The sequence below is a fragment of the Eschrichtius robustus genome, chromosome 4, assembly GCF_028021215.1.
Source record: "Eschrichtius robustus isolate mEscRob2 chromosome 4, mEscRob2.pri, whole genome shotgun sequence".
Lineage (NCBI taxonomy): Eukaryota > Metazoa > Chordata > Mammalia > Artiodactyla > Eschrichtiidae > Eschrichtius > Eschrichtius robustus.
The window spans coordinates 4,770,169-4,787,354 of record NC_090827.1 but is presented as its reverse complement, the minus strand read 5'-3'; positions in this window follow the sequence as shown (position 1 = coordinate 4,787,354).

Genomic DNA, 17,186 nt, shown 5'->3' with positions numbered 1-17,186 from the left:
CAATTAAAGAAGAAATTAAAAGCAGAAAAGTTGTAACAGAAGAGCAATAGAATGAGAGAAGAAAGAGAGAGTAATTTTTTTTACAATGAATGAGTGTGTGTGTGTGTGTGTGTGTGTGTGTGTGTGTGTTTGCAAAGGTTTTTCCCCAGAATATAAGCAAAGATACAAAAGATACCAAAAGTGCTATTCGTAGAACATTCACATAATGGAGAAGCTGTTCTTGGTGGGACTATTTGATGTGGGAGAATGTTGCCTATGTGAAACCCCATTTTACTTAGGACATTAAAAATGATTTAACAGCTATTGAACAACTTAAAGAGGGGTGGAATACTTGTGAATATGGCTACCGCCACTTGATTCTATTCGACTCTTTTATATGTATCTGAATAAACCTATGTAGGATTTTTTATCTGGGGGAAGGATGAAGTAACCAGCATAACCAATGAAGAACAGTACATGTTCTTTCTTTAAAGGAGAGATGAAGACTATTGGAATAGGAAGCTACAAAGATGATTTAACACTAACAAATAGAAGAATTTTTCTTTTTTGGGGGGATTTTTTTTTCAGATTTGCCTTCCCACCAACGCAGGATGAATAAGAGAGAGCATATGAGAGAAGGTCCAGGAAAGTACCATAATAGTGACAAAAACAGAAGGCCAATGAAAGACAAGGAAAGCACAGAATATTCCAAGATGGCAGGGTGAAGGGGTTATCTTTTCATCAGAAGTATGTTTAAACTCAGTTTAACTGAATTCAACTCAGTTTAATTACTTTGTAAAGAAATACTATGTCAGCTAAACTGCCTGGTTGTATGACAGAAAAGATCAATAAAGTAGACTTCATTATCCATGAGGAAATGCAGAAACCAATTACAATTAACTAAGGAAATGAATAAAGACTTATTACCCTTTCCATGTACATGTAGTTTGTAAAAACTGTAAAGAAAAAGCATTTATAAAATTTAAGCTGTCAAAAGCAAAGAATAGAAATAGTGCAGGTCTACAAACTGGGCAGATTAAATTATTCAATAATTGATTACAATAGAGTTTAGAGAAATATATTTGATTACATTAGAGCAAGACACAACAATCAGTAAAATAAATAGGTTATACCGAGAAATTATATTCTATTGAATTAGTATCCATAGCAAAAGAAGAGAATGGAACTGTGAAAAAAATGGCATACATTTTGAAGGAGAACATATGCTCCCTTAAAAACACATACGTGTTTATCACAGAAGGATTGGTGTGTGATTGACAGAAAGATGTCAAAGGTATACTTTGAGAAGATAAAAATGCATTGGCAAAGTTATGAAAAACTGTAAGAATGGTTACACAAAATAGCAATTAATAGAGTTGGCTCCCAGAGGTACACTGTCCCTTGTCCTCAAAGATCCCATATATTCAGTAAGAGAGAAAGATTCAGTGAATGGATTTTGCCATTTTTGTGGGGGGGTTGTGCTCTTTTACACTTCAAAACTCTTCTGAGAACTCTGTATGCCTAAGGTCTACAGTCCTGAAGGTCTACTGTTACACAAGTGAAGCCAAGGTCAGTTGTCCTATAATGTCTTTCAACCAACCCTGATTTCAAGCCCTTCTGAAAAGCTGAACCTCAGAAGCAAAGAAGAGAACTGTATTAATAATTGGGAAGTTATCATTGGAACACAGGATTCTAATTAAGCAGGTCCTGAGGTCAATTTTCTATTGTGTTAGTTACATGTGACTGTCTCTGAAATATGTAATCTCATAAAGGAGACCCTTTTTTATGTAAATGGAAGAAATAAGTTTAGAATGAGGAAAGCAGCCTTACAGTAACATTTAATAATTAGATGGCCGTGACTTAAAAAGCAGACCATGACCATAATTTGTGTGGGGTTCTGCTCACATTTTTTTGAAACTTTTTTGAATCTCCAGTGCGAAAGGAGTGCTCAAGTAAAAAGGGGCACAATAATTTTTAAAGGACATAGTATAAATTGTAATGCATGAAGATAATGCCTGAGAATAGGGTAAAGACAGAGTAAAAATCCCAGAAATGTAATACATTAAAATAAGGTAAATAAGGATAATGATATTAAAATTATTGTGCTATGAAGAATAAAGAAGGATGAGAGAAAAAAGGAAGGAAGGAAGGAAGGAAGGGAGGGAGGGAGGGAGGGAGGAAGGAAGGAAAGAAGGAAGGAAAGCAGGAAGGGAAGGATGGGGAAAAAATCACATATGTAGACAGTCTTAAAGGCTTTTCACATTTTAAAGTTTCTGCCTCTCTTAAATGCTTTCCACACCCTTTCTCTGCTGTGTTCTCCGTGCAAGGAAGCTGATCCCAACAGATTTCATTCCAGATACGCATGTCTATAAGCTTCTGGAAGGATTTGATCAACAGAGAGTGCTGGCAGCATTGGGATGGGAGAGGCAGAAGCTTCCTGCTCTTGCTAATGCCGGGTTCCCTCACCATTCACTTTCACTATGTGTACCACCAATCCCCTGCATTCATTTCCTGTTCTGCCTGATGCAGCACTGTGGATTCCAGACCTTGAGTCATAGCTCTAGGAGTCTTTCAGAGAACAAGGAGAAAGTTTTGATTCAATGTTTTCATTTCAATGGTCACAAAATTCATTAGAAATCTGAGGTTGAAGATAAAATCTATCTTGAGATAAAACAGTGCAGAACTATTACTGGGATATGATTTCATCACAAATACTTGTACTTATACTCATGATATGTCTGGTGACAAGTATACTATGTTTTCCCTGGATAGCAAAGAAAGAACAAAAGTAGAAAATATATAAATGTTGTTTTCATATCAAATGAAAACTAAATGATATAATGGTCCATTCAGTTTTCCAATAAGAAGAAAATAGAAGACAGATATCAAAAACAACAGAAACAAAAACATTGACTTCTCTAAGGCAAAAGAGTAGAAATCACAGTTTTAATTCTCAAAAACTGCAGTTTTCCTTGACTATTTCAAGAACTTTTAATATTTTTATATTAATTTTCAAAGAGACTACAGGAGTAGATTATTAAAAATGAATGAAGCTGTTTTATACAAAATGCTTTACTGTGATTTTCCTTTAACGTTTTGTCTGTTTTTTTTTTTTACAAAAAATAATGTCATGTTCTACCTGCAGTGATCTAATTATACTATTTCCATGTTCTTATCTAACACTTTCACATCCAAACTCTTACTGAACTCAGGTTCAGCTACTCACCCCTTGAAAGCTAATGCTTGAGGCCAAGTGCTGGTAGGAACAGAAAGGTTGCTATATTCAGGAGTCTGGCACCCTGGGGGGAAGGTGGACTCATGTCCCAGAACCAACTCTGAAGATTCTGCTTGGCAGAATGACAGTTATTAAAGAGAAAAGGGGGAAGTAATCCCAACTAATCATTTAGATGGGGGGTCAGATTCATTGCCATCCCCCACTGTTGTGCAGACTTGCTGACTCCTTGTGGTTTTTCTTTCGATGCTATCTTGTTCACACAGTTTGTTCATGAGATTACCATCCCTCAGTTCCTTCCTAAATAAGTTAAAACAAGCAAACTGCTGTACTCAATAACCCCCATATCTGTGCCATAGAGTGTTCCAGAAACCAAGAAAACCCATCTGTACCTGATGACAGGTACAGTGTGTCATCCTCTGAAGTCTTGGTGTCTTCCAATGACAATGGTGTCTTCATTTGGCTGGTAGACAAGGTATGTGAGAGTCAAACATATTCCACTAAACAGAAGTATGCATTTCTTTATAGTTTTTACTACCCATACGTATATCCCTAAACATAAAAAGATCTTGAACTTTGTTTTTTAATGTTAGATTATTTCTCTTCACATTGTATATTGAGATTAATTCACTGTGCTGTGTGGCACATTTGTTTCACTGTGACTTAGTATCCCATTGTATGAACATTACAGAGCTTATTTATCTATTCTACTGTTAATGAACATTTTGTTTGGTTCATGTTTGTTACCATCAACAAAGCTTGAGTAAATATTATTTTGTATATCTCCTACTTCACATATTGTCTTCTTTCCTCTATTTTCTTTGTTTTTGATTGTCTATTTTTAGCTTCTTGAGATCTAAGTTTTGGTCATGATTTTTAGCATTTCTTCCTTTCTAACAAGTGCATTTAGAGCTATAAGCACTGCTGTAGCTGTATCCCAAGATTTAAGATTTGGCATATTTTTATTACTGTTCAATGCAAAATATTGTTTAATTTTATTGTATTCCTTTTTGACCCCTCTGAGTTTTAGTGTGCTGTTTAATTAGAAAATATTTGAGAATTTCCTAGTTATCTCTCTGGTATTTATTCCTACATTAATTCCACTATAATAATGGGACATAATTCTTTATATTTGTTGTTTTCAAATATGTTGTGACTTGTTTTATGCCCTAACATCTGGTCTCTTTGATGAAACATTCCCTGTGTACTTGAAAAGAATATGTCTTTTGCAGCAGTTGGGTGTAATGTTCTCTATATGTCAATTAGGTCAAATTGATTAAATGTCTCGTTCAAATTTTTTATATTGTTACCGACATTTCTTTGTCTGCTTCCTTTACCAGGTAGTGAGAAAGGTGTGTTAAAATGCCCAATTTTGATTGGAGATTTTTTTTTCCTTTTAGTTCAATTCACTTTTGTTTTATATTTTAAAAATCCTGCTGTCTGAAACATACAAATTTAAAATGAACTTTATAATGCCATGGAGAACAGCGGAAGTGTGTGTACCTATGGGGGAGGGGAGTTGGCAATCATGGAATACCTTGTAGGTCATAGGAGGAACCCTGAAGTTCATTAGGAGAGAAACGGGGCCACTGCAGTGTTTTAACCACAAGGGAGGCATGAAGTCACTGAACAATCTGACCTCTGTGTGGAAAATATACTGTAACAGAACAAGGAGAGAATCAGGGAGACCATTTAAGATTACATCATTTTAATCTGAGAGGTGAGAGCAGCTCATTAAAGTGGGAGAAGTAATTGAATTCTGTATATATTTTTAAAGTAGAAACAAGAAGATATTCTAATGAATGTGGGCAGCAGGGGTGGGGTTTGGGGAGGAGAGAGTGAGAAAAAGAAAGAAGTCAAGATGACTTCCAATAGCTGTGGCCTCAGAAGTGTGAAGAATGGCACTGTCATCAGCTGTGCTGAGGAAGGATTATACATGTGTTAATGGTGAAGCATGCAATCAGGTGCATTGTCACAGAGCTGCCTGTTTATCTAAAGAAGATGTTGAGCCTGTATAACTTCAAAAGTTATTCTCTCACAAAAAGGTATTTCACACATTTTGTGTTTTCAGCGACAGAGTAAAAACAAAAAAAAGAAAAAAAGGAATAAGCCCATAATATGGTTTTAGTACATTACAGATGTAAACTACTTATTTTGTAAACTAAATAAGGTAGATTTGATTCAAGAATTGGAAAAGAGAAAGCATTAATTTGCAGAGATTCTGGCTTTTCACAAGTTTTTTTTTCAGTAATTCATTCATGTAAGTATAAATGACAGAATAAAAAGAGATGCTTCTACTTAGTTCTGTTTGTATCTTTGATGAACTTTATTATGTCCTCTATCAATTCAGATAATCATGGGTTTTATTTCTTTCAAGCCATCACGCTAGGTTAGTTTAAATTTAACTGCATATATTTAGCATAATGCCATATGACTAAAAATGACACCTTTCTCTAATTTGAAGAAGACACATTTTATTTCCTGCTGTGGCTTAACAGTGCCTCTCTCCTTTTTAAAAATTCCTAGAATGTTATATAATGGATTCTAATTTTGATACACTTCCTTGGGCTAAATTGCTCCATTTCCATCAAGACAAAAAGCCTCTTCTGGGTCACCAACTAATTATCCATTCCACTGTGTACAGTGCCAAATGAAGCTTTAGATCCTCAACAAATTATTAATATAATTTTCAAAGACACATACATAATGAAAGGCATTTTAACACTGATAATAGTTAGAGAACTTCTATAATGAGAAAACCCTTCTGTGTAATGATAGTATCAAAATTTTCTTCCCTGTTGTTTTTTCATTGTCTACTAAAAGTGTTCTCTCAAGAAGAATAAAAAAAGTAAATTAGAAAAAACAAATAAAAGTGGAAATATTTACAAATGAGTGAGTTATCATTTAAATTCTACTGTTTCTACACTCCTGTTTACCTCTAAGATTGTTCTTATTGAGAAATGGAAAATGTTCATCACCTAAACATATACATTAGAGTGAATTATACCTTTATTCTGCGTTTACAGGCTGACCTAAACTCTACTGGTAAAATACAACTTAAAATATAAGTGTTCCTCTTAAATTTATACAGAGCTGTATGTCAATTACATCTCAGTAAAACTGGAAAAGAATATATTTCTTAAGTTGAAATTATTCCTTACCTATGGTCCAAATGTACCCTTTTGTGACAAAATGGTATAGTAAAGGCAAGGTGAAAAACTGAGAAAAAAATTTAGATTGTGTTTTAAAGCTCACACTTCCAACCAAAAGATAAATACTTGAGTTATGTCATCAAAATAAGTCCTGTGATGTAAGCTTTTATTTTAAAGTGGAGTGTCAGGGAGACAATTAGGTAACATGAATAGAAATTTTTATACAATTTTCTGATTTTCTTGCTGGAGTAAAAGAAATGTTCAGCACTACAGTATAATTGCATATGCTTTTAAATGAGATTCTCACTAATGGTTTAAGAACATTAATGTGTCATTATATTTTGTTCAGAATTTAATATTTATAAAAACCATTGTATGTTGAATTAAAAAAAGAATAAGATGACATCCCAGTCTACACTAACCTTAATGGAAAAAAATAAAGTGAATAAACTTAAATATCAATTATAGTCTCAGCTAACAGGTAAAGTTCCCTTAATTTTGTATATAAGTGACTGAGATTTAAAAAATGCATAATAATAAAAAATAAAATATTGTGTTTTTCTACTCTCCTTTAAAGAGATGATTTTTTTTTTACAAAATATGTATGACAGAATATAATGAGCCAAAAGTTTAGCAGGACATTTAATGTTGCAGAGGGTTTTTAGCCAAATAACCTACTGCATCTCCCCAACACCTTCTAAATAGACTTGGATGTATTTCACCTTTTCTCATACTACGTTCTCTCTTCTGCAGTGTCCTTTAGGCTTAAACACCTTCTTATCTTTGAAGCTTGTTTTCACTGTCCCCTCCTTCCAGAAATGAATAATTGCTCTTTCTAAAAGGCTTTGAATATATTAGTGCCACCCTACTCATCCATAGCCTAAGATTTGGACAAGTTTCTGATTGATGATGGCACATTGCCTGGGTTCCAGAAGATGTAACACAAATGTAGTCACAGATCGAAGGACTTAGTGCTCTCATGAGTTTATGGCTCTGTGTGACCAATGTTGGCAATATATCAATACATGTCACAAGAGAACGAAATAGTACTCAATGAAAAACATGCTCCACGGACATCTAGTTGGAAACTGTTATTTCCCAGTTGTGAGAGAGGCCGTCGTCAGTGTTTTCAGGCATAGAAAGGAAGAGGAACTATTATTTATTCACATTGATATCTGAAAGGAATGGCAGCCAATCATTGAGACTGGATTTCATTAATACAGCAGACATTTATTTCATACTCACTCTGTGCCAGGCTTTGTTAGGGGGGGAAGGGATATGGTGGTGTGGGAGGTGGGCATGAAAGACAAGGTTTCTGTGATCGTGGAACCAAAAATAAACGTATTCTGACTATTATTCGCCTGAGCTCTGAAGACTCAAGCTAGAGTCGCTTTAGTTACTTTGCCAGAAAAATCATGATCTGTATTCAGTTATGATGGCTTTCTCATAGAGGTGGACATGACAAGTATCTAGGATGTTTACACTCTTCAAGGATCTCACACATAATACCCCATAAAGTAGATAAATTCTTACTATTATTTCAAAACATGGAACCAAACTTTGAGATGATTTAGTCTTTCCAGGATCTTGTTAAGTTTTTACAAATACTCTCTCTTTTCCAAGATGGACGCTGCACTGAAAGTGTTTTCAACTGAGAAACACCCTGTTCATCTTCAATGAGCCATAGATATCTGCTGTGAAGCATTTGATTGCCTTGTTCCTTGAAATTTTACCATCTGTGGTGTGAGTACTCCATCTGGCTTCTTATAGTTGACAGGTGGAAATCAATCTCTGAAGTTTTTTCCTTCTGGCCCAGACCTATGCTGGTCTATTAATGTTCTCTGTGCATCTTTGTTCTCTCACCAAGGGTTCTGTGTACACCATGCAAATGCCATGGAAACATAAGTCCAAACAGTATCACCTGTGTAGGGCCCACCTGCTGATGACACATTTGCACCACCATGTTCATGCTGGAAGTGAACCTGTGACTTCTTGGAGAAGATGTAGACCTCCCCTTAACATAGTTAGGAGTTTATGGCATTAGTTTCAATGATATTCCAGCCTCCTGAATTCCTCCCTCTAGATTTCTATCTCCTCTTCTCCCCAAGCCTGTGGAAAATGGGTAGGAGGAAAACCAACACTACAGAAAGTGGGTTCTCACCCTTCCATGATGCCCTCACTTTGTGAGTCAAAAAAGGCTTAGATTCAGGAGTTCTGCATCCTTTAAATCATACAACCCTTCTTTCCGAGGTAGAAAAATGGATGGTCCAACCATCATAGATTGAGAAGATATTTTCCAATATGATGGAGAAACCTTATAATCCTCTGATTTGGTTTTTATGTGATAGAGATTTCATGTTACCTCTTATTAAAGCTGTCTAAACTCCTACAGTGTTGTGAAGGCAGTCATTTTTGGAACACCAGAGGCTTAATATCAAATACTTATATAATATCTCTATTATTTTTTCTATAAAAACCTTAATTACAGCCTCCATAGGATTTTGTGGCAGCTGGATTTCTCAGGTTGGCTGGGATTATGTCATGAAAAATAAAGTGTAAAAGAAAAGGACCATATATATTTTTTTAAAAATAGTATTACCGAGGTATGTTTATTTACTAATAACATTTCCTTGATTCAGATGTATTTACTCTTTAGAGTTAACATATTTTTTTGGCTTATAAGAAGAAAATTTATTAACAGAAAACAATAATTTGAGCAGTCCTGTTCAGGGTCAGCTACTATGGCAACTCCCTTCCTGCAGGAGTTATTGAACATCAGTGACATCCTGAATCCATGTGAGCCCCAGGGCTAGGGGTCTTGGTCCTGTTTCCTCCTGGAATCTGGAGTTTGTTATGTAGGGTACTGATATCCGGTTCCTTGCATCTCTGGGCCACATGCCGGGTGGGCAACGTGATGGCGTACGGTGACAATTCTTCTAGGTCAGCTTCAACTTCATCCCCGCAGTTACACAGCAGACTGTTTCCTTGCCAGAGAGATCTGTGACATAGACAGAAGTGTCACTGAAGGATGCAAAAATGTGCCAGGCACCAAATACATTCCCTTGTTCAATCACCTGAGGTCAAATGCTGGTGACTTCTTCTTCTCCTTCTTTTGTCGTGCCCTTTCTGTGGTTGTCTCCAGACTATGCCACCAGAAAGAATATACATAAATTCATATACATATATGAATTTATGTATATATAAATTATACATATATATGTACATATATATGTGTCAAAATGAAATAGAGGAATGGTAATTTTTTTTAATTCTGTTACAATTGAACAATTTTATGCTTACAGAAGACTATTTAAGTATAAGAAGTTTTTTAGTAGATCAAGAGGCTTTTGGTATTTCAATTATGCCAAGAATTTGAAATTCACATAATTTTCTTTCTTTTACTTGGGGGGAAAAAATGAAAACTATGGACATCAGAAAAAGCTTAGACAATATAAGAAAGCACTAGAGTTAAAATGGGAATTTCCAGGTTAACAATATGAAAAGTAAGTTGACCTTTAGATACATATTTACGTGCAGACAAACTTTGTATTGACTTCTGATAGGGACTCCCTCTGAGTGAACATAGACTACTATTAGAAATACTAAATACATCGTGAAATATTTTGGTGGAATAAATCATTTATCCACATCCATGCTTATGAGTGACTGATCTAATAATGTAAACTTTTCAAAATATCTTCAACATTCAAAATATTTTTAAAAACATGTTATTTTAAACTGAGTCCAAAAAGAACTCATTAGTGGTTTACTTTTTCCCTTTCTACATGGTTCATAAAAATAAATACTAGATTTTGCCTCTCTCATTTAATATATACCATGAAATGTTGTTCTCTTCTCAAACATATCTTTTTTTATAATTGAGATAGCAGATTCATTTCAGATTTTTGAATGGGAGAAGTTGTATGCCAAATTTCTTACAGTGTTTTCATGTGTAATTAAAAAATATATATATGATTAAAAGTGATTTAAAATGTGTACAAACATTTTCAATAAATAGGATAGATAAAAATTAGGAAATAAAAATAATCTATATAGAAATTTAAATCTCTCTCATTTCCTCTTGTTAGCTTTCATATTGTCAGCCTTTCATTTCAGGCATATTGTATATTAAAATGATAATTTCAATACATGTAATTGGTTGCTTTTTTTTGTTTTTTGTGGTTTTTTTTGGTGGCTTGTCACTTAATCATCCAATATCCAACTTCAATGTTTATGATCGTAGCAAAATAAGCCAAAAATAAAAATACAATCAAAAATAAAATTGGCCCAATGATAAAATAAAAGAAAAAAGAAAAAAAAATCTGCAATGAAATGACTAATGCTTCTCTGTTGCTTTCCTAGTGAAATCAACATTCTTCAGCTGGAACCCAAGGGTTTTCATTTTATGTTTTGCGATTTACCTTCTAGATGTATCTTTTTCTCTGAAATGTGAACCCGTCTGCAACATATTTTAAAAGTTTGCTTAGGCATACTCTCTTCCTTGGTTCTTTTAGTATGAAATGACATATATATAGATAATGAATATCCTAAAAGTATGCTCATTTCTCAAGCTCTATCTCATCCATGAAATATTTCTTAGTTCTTGAAGTCATTCTACTCTCAAGGCAGAAGTGATGTTTCCTATTTTAAACTGCCATTTTATTTATTTGGACATTTGTTATCTGGGATATTAAATATATCTGTATATATCTTCTCTCATTGATCAAGTAATACACACCAAAAATTCTCATTTTTTAGCAACACCTTTATGCTACCTCCTTGCAGCGCTTTGTATATATATTTTAAATACATAGCATGTAAAAAATGTGCCATTTTTTGAACTTTTAATTTTCTTTTTCCTATTGGATAAGGTAAAGAACATTAAGATTAAAGATAAAATAATTAAGATGTTGCACAAGCATTTTCATATATTAATATGAGTGTTTCCTTTTGGGGAGTACTTGATTTTACACCCACATTTACCATGATGTCTGTTCTTTCACTTAACCACATGCCTTGAAAACACAAATCCAGGGCTCCAGTATTCTGGTGAATAATGGTACCAAGAGTTTCAAATAAGATGGAAGAGAAGGTCATATTTCATACTATTCATGGAAACACGTCTTTTAAAATACTTTCAAATATCTCTCTCTTTGTCCTAGTTTTCCCTTTAACAAAGACATCATTAGGTTGTCCTTTTCTCTCATGTAGAACTGAATAATGCACCAGGGTGCATATCTTACTCAAAAATAGAAAAACAGTTACATAGTGAATCTTATCACCATGCCAACTCTGGAAAAACCCAAACAATTGCCACACTGACAATCAATTCTAGTGATGTAAAATTTCGATCAAAATATTCCTATCAATAACTAATCTTAAGAAATATTAGATAGGTATGGATGTATTAACGAAACTCATAGTGGTAATTGTTTTGCAATGTATACACCTATCAAATCATTACATGATATACCGTAAACTTACACAATTTTATGTCCATTAAATCTCAATAAAGCTGGAAAATGAAAGATTAGACAAATATCTATTGATGAAGATTTAAAGCAAGATTACTACAGTTGTACTAACATAAAAATCATGAATGAACCGATCATTAGAGTCAATTCATGCCCAACCATCCTTCCCTTCGATGGTTGTCCTTGGTGTCACCTTTGAAGTAGTGTTACAAGTCAAATCCCCAAAGAGACATTGACATTTAAAACCTTGACTTTTTCTAAAGCAAATGCTTTATCCCCACACGTGGTTTTGTTTTCCATGTGTTGTGATACTTAATAGTTATTTTTCCAATGGCAGGGACATGTCTTGTAGAAACCAACAAACAAAAACAAGAAACAGAAGAGAACTTGTATTTCCTCCGTGCAGCTGACTCTCAGGTGAAAGACAATTCTGTCCTTCTGGAGCCTAAAGCACACACAAAGGTTTGTTTCCCAAATGTGTTAATTATATCAGTAGCTGCATTTTTCCCAGGTAGAGAGTAAGTGAGGCAGCGGAGATATTCCAGGAGTGTAACATTATTAGATGTCTCTTCACATACAAAACACAATCAAGAGTTGAAGAATGTTTGTTTCCTAATATTTTCCTATTCCTGTTCTCTTAACCCCACTGGTCTTAAGACTACAGCCAACTAAGGGTGTGGCTCTCTATTTCAAGGGACTAGACCAGCCACGGACACAATTATATTTTTACCCTCACAAGACCAATTTCTCCATAACTGCTACTGCCTCTCTTCAGCCCACAAGAAAGTGACTTATGACAGAGCAGTGCATTAATTAAATCTATCTCAAAGGCATCTTCTATCAAGTCCACATATTTACTCTATATTTTATTCCCCTTTCCATACTGGGTCCAGCTTTTTCATCATTGTCAATAAGAAGTCTTATACTGTAATTAAATGGCATAAGAATATTCTAATTACAAGACATATAAAGGTTTTCTAACAGTAGTGCTGAAAGTATCAAAACATCCCTAATTAAGAAGAATCCCTCCCATTAAAAAAAGTCTATAATAAATGAAAACACAAATATTAAAACCTCTTAAAATTAGAGTAAATAATGTCAAAATTGAAAAATTAAAATCCAAAATTGATTTATTCACCGGTAAGTTAAAAGTCCAAAAAAATGAGGATTTGCTATTATTATTGTATTTTTATTGTGCTTAGTCTCAGCCAGATGCCAAGATCGGGCTGGAATTTCTTTCAGGAAGAATAACCTGGGCTATCTCTCACTGGATAAATACAAAGCCCATCAGGGCCTCATATATGATATAAATATAATTCCACAGCTCTTGTGAACCTCACTTTCATAGAGTACACAAAGTTAATAGGACACAAAAGATTATCATATTTGCATATCTCCAGCTACCAAGTTTAGAATCACCCCATTCCTGCCACCAGAGCTGTGAGAATGATGATCCTAGAACACAGTTTCCTTTTTTCTTTTTAATATAATTGGCTTTTTATTTTATCTTTTATTATTTTTTTTCTTTGGCCGTGCTGTGCATCATGTGGGATCTTAGTTCCCCCACCAGGGATTGAACCCATGCCCCCTGCTATGGAAGCACAGAGTCTTAACCACTGGACCACCAGGGAAGCCCCTAGAACATAGTTTCTAATATTGCTGCAGGACCATATTAAAAACAAAACAGTATCTGCAGGATGGAGGGTAGGAAAGAAAAATCCTAGTTTCTGCTTCCCCAGAATCACAATCAATACCAGTTGACAGCAATCTAAAACCTGTAAACTCAAGCTCATTTGTGAAATATCCTCCTGCAAAAGGTTAATTTTGCAATAATTTATTTACCGTACACTGGGCAATATCAAGCCATGCATATTTCTTCTCTTTTGTGAGAGATTGAAACAGTGTTGCCTGCATGCAAAATCTAGAGATCTGTAGCTATGGTAGTTCCATTCGACATATCTTATTTCAGGTATATTTCTTTTCCTTCCAGCATATTCAAAACATATTAATATTCATTACCCCTAAACCTAGTGTTTCTGGTAAGCCTGGATTAGTAAACTGAACTTGGATAGGATTTAATTACACGGAATCTAAATTATTTTGGGAAATAAATTTGAACTGAGTCACAGTGACTGTGTGTGTTGCCACTTGGTATAGAATTCCTTACGTCTAACGAATCTATCTGATAAAAAATGATTCATCCTTCATATGTCAGTAGTAAGCTAGAGCCAACTTGAGACCCTTCTAGGTGGGGGCTCATATGCTTACATATACATTATATGATGTCACACCTCTCTCTCTCCTCCACCTGTAAGACGTAAGGACAAATCTGACTTCATATTAGATCTGTTTCTTTTACTTTAACCTTTGTATTCTACTGCTTTTGCTTCGAGTTAAGGATGTTGCCTGTATCCTGAAATATACAGGATAGCCCATTTTCAAGGCTCTAACCTTTAAGGGTATAATGCTTTTCCATTCATATAGAGATAAAAAGTCGCAGAACAGAGAATAACATTTGTCTTGCTGGTGGTTAACAGGAACACGGTAACTGACCTATGTGGACGGCTGCAATAACAAAGGATTCCTACACCAAGAAGTTTGCAACAACCAACTACACCCTTCCCTCACCTTGCTTTTAAAAATGCTTTGATGAAGCCCTTTGTGGAGTTCAGGGTTTTGGGGGTCATGAGTCACCCATTCTCCTTGCTTGACCTGCAATAAACCTTTCTCGGTTCCAAACTCCCAACATTTCAGTTTGTTTGGCCTCAATGTGTGTCTGGCACATGAACTTACATTAGATAATACACCCATGCTACTGCCTTGACCCTGAATGAAAATTGAAGTCAGAAAAACGAATCCAATGCTGCCTATGTAGACCAGAATCTCTAATTTAAAGCTGGGACCTCACCATTGCTGTGCAACACATCTGAACTCAGTTTAAAGTAGCATATGTTTTTCTGACTCCTTATGACTAAAAAAGCAATATTTGAACTTCCCGTTTGTCATATTTGAAACTTTGCTTCATTGATTCCTGCTGAGGTAAGGTTACTCCTGATATAGAAAGAACTACTCATTTTGGAAAAAAATTCAGTATAAGCTACGGTCACCTGCTCAGGTTGTAACACCAGTTGGCCTATAGCATAAAGCTTCCCGCTCAGGCTGTAGTACAACTTAAAAGTCAGCCTCATAACGCAATATAAACTTCTGCAAACTGCTGATTTCAGAATGCCAGGCCCACTCACAAAAGTCCAGAAACCACAGCTGTTTGACATGCCTGCATAAGAAACTCAATCAGTCCAAATGTATCTTTTTCCCTGACAATTTACTCCTTGCCTATTTCTCAAACTCAAAGGCCAGTCTCCCTTGAATTCACTTCCCAATCATTCCCTCCCACTCCCGTACACACACATCCATCAGGCAGGGCCTTCCCCTAAATATACATTTCTTAGAGGAAAACTTGTGAAGTAGCTCCCTCCCTCCCTCCCTCCCAAGAAAAAATAAGGAGAGTGGGCTGATTCATTCAAGCCAAGTTTCTTACCAATCATGTAATAGGGACTAACAAATCTGACTCCACATTGGATCTGTTTCTTTTACTTTAACCTTTATGTTCTATTGCTTTTGCTACAAGTTAATCACTAAAGGGATGTTGCCTATAGTTTAAAGCGTCCACAGTGGCCCACCTCTGGGAACCCTGCCTCCCATGCCTGAGTGTTAAGCTAAAATACTTGTGTTTAGCTCCCAGGAAACATCCTGACCACGCCCACCTGTGAATGGCTGCCTGAAGGAAGAAAGTAACACATCCCCTCCAGAGTCTGTCTGGAACCAGCAAATATTCATAACAACTTATGGCTTCACTTTACCTGCTCACCTCTCCCTCTTTGTTCTATAAGAGAAACTAGCATCCAAACCTGGGCAAAATGGTTCTTTAGGACACTAGTCTGCCACGTTTTCAGTCTGCTGGGTTTCCAAAAAAAGTCTCTATTCCTTGTCCCAACACCTCCTTGCTTGATTTATTGGCCTGTCATGTGGCTAGTAGTATGAGCTTGGACTCAGTAACAATCAGACAACTATATCAACCCTTAAAGTGGGAAGATGAACAAAGAGGTAGAGAGAAGCCAAGAGCATGAATTGATACTCTCCACAGCAAAGAAAACTTCAGAAGAGTGTTTATGGCCAAAATGAAATCTTACCGTTACTTTCATTTTAATTTATGGATTACTAGATAAATTGACCATTTTTTTCAATTAAAAACTACCATTAAACTTCTTCATTGTGAATTATTTTTCCATGTTCCTTAAACACATGTTTTTCTTTATCAATATGCACTTTCTATTTATACAGAAATAAATCAACTCTTTGTTGCCAAAGTCCTAGAAATAAATTGTTTTTTCATAAAATCTAATCCAAAATCCTCACAATTTAAACCACAAGTATTATGATATATAAAAATATGAATGCATGACCACTGTATTGGTCAGGATATGGTTTTGACTGCTACAACCAGGGCCAAAATAACAATGGCTTAAACAAAATAAAAATTTATTTTGTTATCATGTAAAAGTCATACCAGCCAATGGGAAGAGGGGGGAAGGAGGGCATCATTCTCTGCTTCCAGGGCGTGGGCTGAAAATTGCACATGTGATGTCTGCTTCTCCATCAGTGGTCCTGTCACTGGTCACATTGCACTCACAGGAGCCTGGGAAATTTATTCCTTAGCTGAAAGGACATGCATCTAAATCTTCTATTACTCTAGATAGAGGATCGCAAACATTACATGTAAAAGCACTGAGAATAAATTTGAAGTTTTGGGGACCATTTGAGCTCTGTCACAACTACTCAACTGTGCTGTTGCACAAAAGCAGTCACAAATAACATGCAAATGAATGAGAGTCTCTGTGCTTCAGTAAGATTTAATTTATGAACCACGAAATTTTAACTTCATATAAGTTTCATGTTACAAAATATTATTCATCTTTTATTCTTTTTCAACCACTTAAAATGCAGCAGCCACACCAACAGGTGGTGGGACTGGATTTGGCCACCAGGCAGTAGTTTGCAAACTACACTCAGCAGAAAAAAAAAGGAGTACTGGGGACTAGTAAGTAGTTTCTGCCACAGTTACTTAATAATATATATTTCAAGAATACATGAATGGCACAGTATTAATAAATCTATTAATATATTTCATGATGTAAGTCCTTAAAACCATGAAGCATTTTACATGACCTCAATAGATAACAAAACCTTGTGTGACAAGTTTAAAATCTGTTCATAAATTGTGAACCAAACAAAATCTTTAGACATGGATTCTGGCTCCACATCTTACTATTTGTAAAAATTAAACAAATC